The sequence below is a fragment of the Mytilus edulis genome, chromosome 8 (assembly GCF_963676685.1).
Source record: "Mytilus edulis chromosome 8, xbMytEdul2.2, whole genome shotgun sequence".
Taxonomy (NCBI): Eukaryota; Metazoa; Mollusca; class Bivalvia; order Mytilida; family Mytilidae; genus Mytilus; species Mytilus edulis.
Genome location: NC_092351.1, coordinates 86,234,529 through 86,239,979, shown reverse-complemented (window position 1 = coordinate 86,239,979; position 5,451 = coordinate 86,234,529). Strand labels below are relative to the sequence as shown.

Here is a 5,451-nt window from a genome sequence, read left to right as displayed (position 1 = left end):
TTAAAATTTAAAATATCAATATAGGAAACGTTAGATTTTAAACAAGCATTTACTCAAAAGCAAATTAATATAAAAGATTTAAATTTTTATTTTTTCAACAACTTTTGAACAAATTTGTGTAGTACTAAACATTCTAGATTTTAATCCCTAAGATAGATTTTATGGCAGTTTTCTATTGGTTGATTTTAACTTTAGGTTTTATTGGATAATATAGGGTTATTGCATGAATATTGGGGAATATTGTCCCGAGTAGAATTTTATATTGCACGAGCTTGCGAGTGCAATATATGTTCTACGAGGGACAATATTCCCCAATATTCATGCAATAACCCTTTTATTGTATAGCAATATAATATTTGAAAGTAAAAATTGGTTTAAACTAAGATTTTGTCGTTGATGACGTCATGAATTTTTGAAGATTTATTGCACTAGTGCAATATTGGAATTTATTGCACGCTAATGTTTGGTTACTTTCTATGGGAAATATTATATTGCTATGCAATAATATGTCTTCCTGATATAGGTGAAATAAAACTCCAGTGAAAATGTTTGCTTGTATAGTATCGCTATATGAGAGTCAAAACTATTGATATCAACGATATTGGTTTACTCTTACAAAATTATTATTTAAGACATGTTTTAACTTTTTAGACTAATTTTTTGATAATTTGATATACACGTAAGAATTCTTATAGATCTTGCATTGGAAGTAGTAAATTTACAAGAAAGAATAGAAATTATCAAATTGAAATTTGGTTTAATTTACCATTGCTTCAAAAATATTAGTTATGAATGTGCCATTTAAAGACAATCATTTGTATTTGCCAAAAAGTATTGCGTACCAAAATGCTGTTCCATTTAAAAATGTTCATGGGTTCTAAACGGCTAAGGGTGATTAAAAAATTTATCACATCAGCAGAATGGAAGGCACTTTGTAACAGTCCTAAGGTAAAAGAAGAAATAGCCCAAAATAATTTAAATATGGAATAGGGCTCTTTAGGTTAATTCGGCCATATTGGATAGGGGGCAGATTTTCATGATGGAGGTATAGATGGTGTGAAAAATACAGGAAAACATCATTAAAACAGAACAGTTGCTTAGAAACATGCATAGGATTTCCCATACTTTCACACTATTTCCACCTCTTTCAAAACAATCTGCACCCTATCCAATATGGCCAAACTAACTGTGAGGAGCCCTATTATTCATAATATTAAAATTCCATAGGATACATGTTAGATGCAGATGGAAATATGAATTGGTAACATTTCCGTCGGCATTGTGTATTTTATATATCATTCATAGTTTTGACAATTGCATTTATCTGTTCCCAGAAGTACATGGATATTAAAGATACCATGAAAGCTTTTTTGTTTTTAATTTAAATAGCATTCCAAAAAGGCTTTATCATATATGTAAAATCAATGTTACCATTTTCAAATATTCCATCAACCATCTGGCATGCTTTTAAATTATTTATACACCAGTTTGTGTCATCATAGTCTGTCTATTTTTATCAACCAATGAAAATGAAGGAGATGTAATCAGCTCATTTGTATTGATTTTATTTCATTTGTTTGAAGGACACACAAACATCACATAGTTTAAAATGTAACATTTACAATAAATGTTTTTTTGGCTTCATCTGATGAAAACATTATGCGTATAATGTCACTTTTAAATGGCAAGTATGGCATTTATACAATGACATATCTGAATGTTTAGGAAATTTGGATTGAATTTATTTTTTGTATTAGGGAAAAAATGAAGCCAGTAATCATCTTGCCAATGGGTTTTTTTTTTGTTCTGCTAGGAAGATAGACCATTGTTATTTAATTCTGTTGAAAAAAAAATCTTTATTTTATGAAAATGTAAAATCTGATAAAAAAAAATTACCCCAAAAATCATGTCTGATGTTATATTTAATTATGACAAAGAGATTATTATTTCTGAAAGGAATGGATATCATTAATTGATATTACTTATGTTAAATAAAAAATTCGATATTTTATGAATATTTAAACCTGATTTAAGATAAAACAACTAAAAATAGTTATTTCCTGTAACTCATAATTGCTCCCTTTAATGTTTTTTTATTATACGTCAAGTCTTTGACTGCAGCTCTAAGTCATAAAACAGTATTCAGTACTGTATTGTTCTAGAAATACCAAATCCACTATTTTGGATGGATGGTTTCTGAGTCTGATTTCGATAGTCTTACTCAAAAGTTTTGTCACTTGAGAAAGTGAATTATTAATCAAAATCAAATATGTATTTAATTGTTGTGAGTCTTTAGGAACCATGGTCTATCTTCTTCAGTCTTATTAAATGTAACAACGATGATAGCATCTATATGCAATATTGAAGTCTTCCACATTTTATGTATTTTTAAACTAAGTTTTAAAGCTTTGTGATATAATTTTTAAACCTTGATTCAGCATGTTAATTTTTATACTGCTTTTAATCAATGTATCATTTCTGTTCACTTGTTGTTCAGTTAAACATTCTTGCAGACATGATATTATTTATGAAAATGTCTCTTAGTTTTAAAGAAAACAAGTACTCACACATGATATATAAATATGGATGAAGTGATACTAAACCATACTTTAAAATATGAAGGGGGAAGCTGACTTGAAAATTAGAAATTAAAGAAAATATTTCAATTACTGTAATAACAAATGTTTTTAACCAGATATTTGTTTTTAATATATATACAATGTTTATAGTTGGTAGTAATTGGTAGGTTCCCAACAGCAATGAGCAAATTTTGTTTAAAACAAAATTTTGCATAATTGAGCCAAAAGTAGCATAGAATAACCATAGCAACCTTGCATGTTTTAAAAAAAAATTGACAAGTGTTTGTTTATATTTTCTGTCAAGAATACATACACCATATTTGCTCTTTTATGTTTATTTGATGGAAGTCAAAGTAAGACTGATTGAGTAAAAATAAGATGGGTTTTGTTTGAAATCAGTGCTCTAACTACATGCATCTTTTGAATTGTTTTTTTTTCAAATATAGAAACATATATAAACTGAATATTTGCATATGTTATACATGTGTATTTATGATTACCTTTTTTTTTTTTTTTTTTTAACAGTTCTCATGTTTTATTGATAGTTTTTCACATTTGTTAGTTGATACATCAAATACCAGTACCTTATCCCGGCCTCGTTAACAGTTAGCAGTATATAATAAATTTTGTTAGTATTTGTTAGTTTAATTTGTGTTTGAAACATACATTTTTAATTATAATATAATCTGACTGATTGTTAGTCAATTACAAATAGAAAAAAAAAATACAATATAAGCATATATAATTGCAAATCATTCACATTTATAATTACGTAATTTGGTACCGTATTTGACCCTTACTTTAACATCCTCATTATTGAATCAATCTACCTGACACATATTGCTCGTTTAGAAAAATCGTGCAGATGTCTTAATGTGATCAGATAATCGTAACTTGACGTGATTGAGGGATAATATACTTCACGTGTTAATCTTTTCGCTTTTTTTTATGATTACCTAGCATATAACAATAACATACAATTTATACCTTAGTAAAGTTATAGATTAGTCAAAATTGATATCTAGTTGCAAGCTCAGAATTTAGACTATTGCTAAGCGATATAATTTTTGTGAAAGGAAGCATCATTTGTTTCCCCTTTCTAGAGCTTGTAGCAATAAAATATTTATTTTCCTACACTGTAAAAATATTGTGTATGTAAAGGCGCTTGAATGTCAACCTAAGTGTCTCAGAACTGTAAAGTCCTGTAATTAACAAGAATATATATGTAAATCAAAATTAAAATGAGGATATGACAGAATGGCTTGGTAAAAGATACATTTTAAACTTTTTTACAGTTATTTTGAATACATCAATAATCAGACTAGAGCTTTAATATTTATTATATAATGTTTCTGTTGCATTTTTGCTTGTTGTATAAACTTGATATACATATGTATATATGATAACACTATTTAATATAAGCACTAGACTATTATAAGTTAAAACCCCTTTTAATGTATTTTCAATGACAGTGATAAATAGGAATTGTATTTCTAATTCGTAAATTATCATATTTAATGATTATAGAAGTATTTATTGTACCAAATATCTTGATAATTGTATAGTTGATATATACATATGTATTGGTATGTTTAATAGGTTAATACACATGCTGCATTATTATGTTCTGAACACTTAAATCCACTGGTTAACCGTTTCAGTCAAATTTTTTTCTTTCATCAATTTCAACAAGAACTGTTATTTGATTTTAAATATTCATAATAAGTCTGGAAAAAAAAATTTTTTACGGTGGAAAAACCATTTGCATCAATCATTTTCATTAATATATTCAAAGCTTCTGAGTAACACAGACTATATCACTTCTTTTTCATGTGAATGCTTGAAAAAATATTGGCAAAACTTACCTTAACAAAAGCTAAAATGATTTTAAACATGATTTTGATAAACCTGTATTTTGTTCATTTTCTGCCAATATAGTGGACTGGTTTGCACAAATTCAATTGAAGTTAGATGTTGTTTAAATTTAATCATTGACACATCAATGAATTTTTGTGGAACCCAGTCCTGTTTTGCTTTGATTTGCAGTTTGTAACTAAGCAGGATGCTTTTTGCTGTTTTTCTGTGATAGATTTGTGGTTTTCCATTCTGTGTTGTGGTTTAATTTAATTTTATTTATTTAGTATTTTTATTTTTTAGTTGTGAGTTACTTAAATTTATACTGTATAAGTCATACATATTTTCAGCAATTAACCTTAGAATGATAATTTGAAAGGCTTTAAAACTTTTTATTTAAAAAAAACCTAATTGATGATGTTGGTTGTCTGTTCATCAGGACTTTTCTATGAGCATGTTTAATTGTCATCTCTAAACAATTTTAAACTTGCCTCTGGCAAACAAATAGTTTAATACTGTACTATAATTATGCTTTGTATGTTGTTGTTGATTTTTATTTCTGCTTAAAAATACCTCATTGTTTTCTGTTGTCTATATCAATGAAGAAATCCATAAAATAAAACTCTTACTATTTCCAATGTATTCATGTTAAATGATGAGGTATAACTAATATTTTTATCTGGAATACTGAATAATAGAATAATAAAAAAAAGTAAAGAATTAAGAAAAAACCTAAGGGATTGTACAAAACAGAAATTAGGCCTTTTTCTAAACCCTCATTCAGATATATAGGTTAAAACAAATTAATGATATCTTTATTTTATTGATATACTTAATTTTTTAGCTCACCTGGTCAAAAGGCCAAGTGAGCTTTTCTCATCACTCGGCGTCTGTCGTCCGTCGTCGTCGTCCTGCGTCCGTCGTCATTTACTTTTACAAAAATCTTCTCATCTGAAACTACTGGGCCAAATTAAACCAAACTTGGCCACAATCATCATTGATGTATCTAGTTTAAAAT

General features: G+C 27.5%; 1 long non-coding RNA gene across 1 annotated transcript; it reads right to left on the bottom strand.

Moving 5' to 3' along the window:
- Positions 1-3,029: 3,029 nt before the first annotated feature.
- LOC139486516 (uncharacterized) lies at positions 3,030-4,922 on the bottom strand. Its single transcript, XR_011655595.1, has 2 exons — positions 3,536-4,922; positions 3,030-3,079 (listed from the first exon to the last, which is right to left on the bottom strand). It is a non-coding gene; the product is annotated as an uncharacterized lncRNA (long non-coding RNA).
- Between the last annotated feature and the right edge of the window lie 529 nt (positions 4,923-5,451).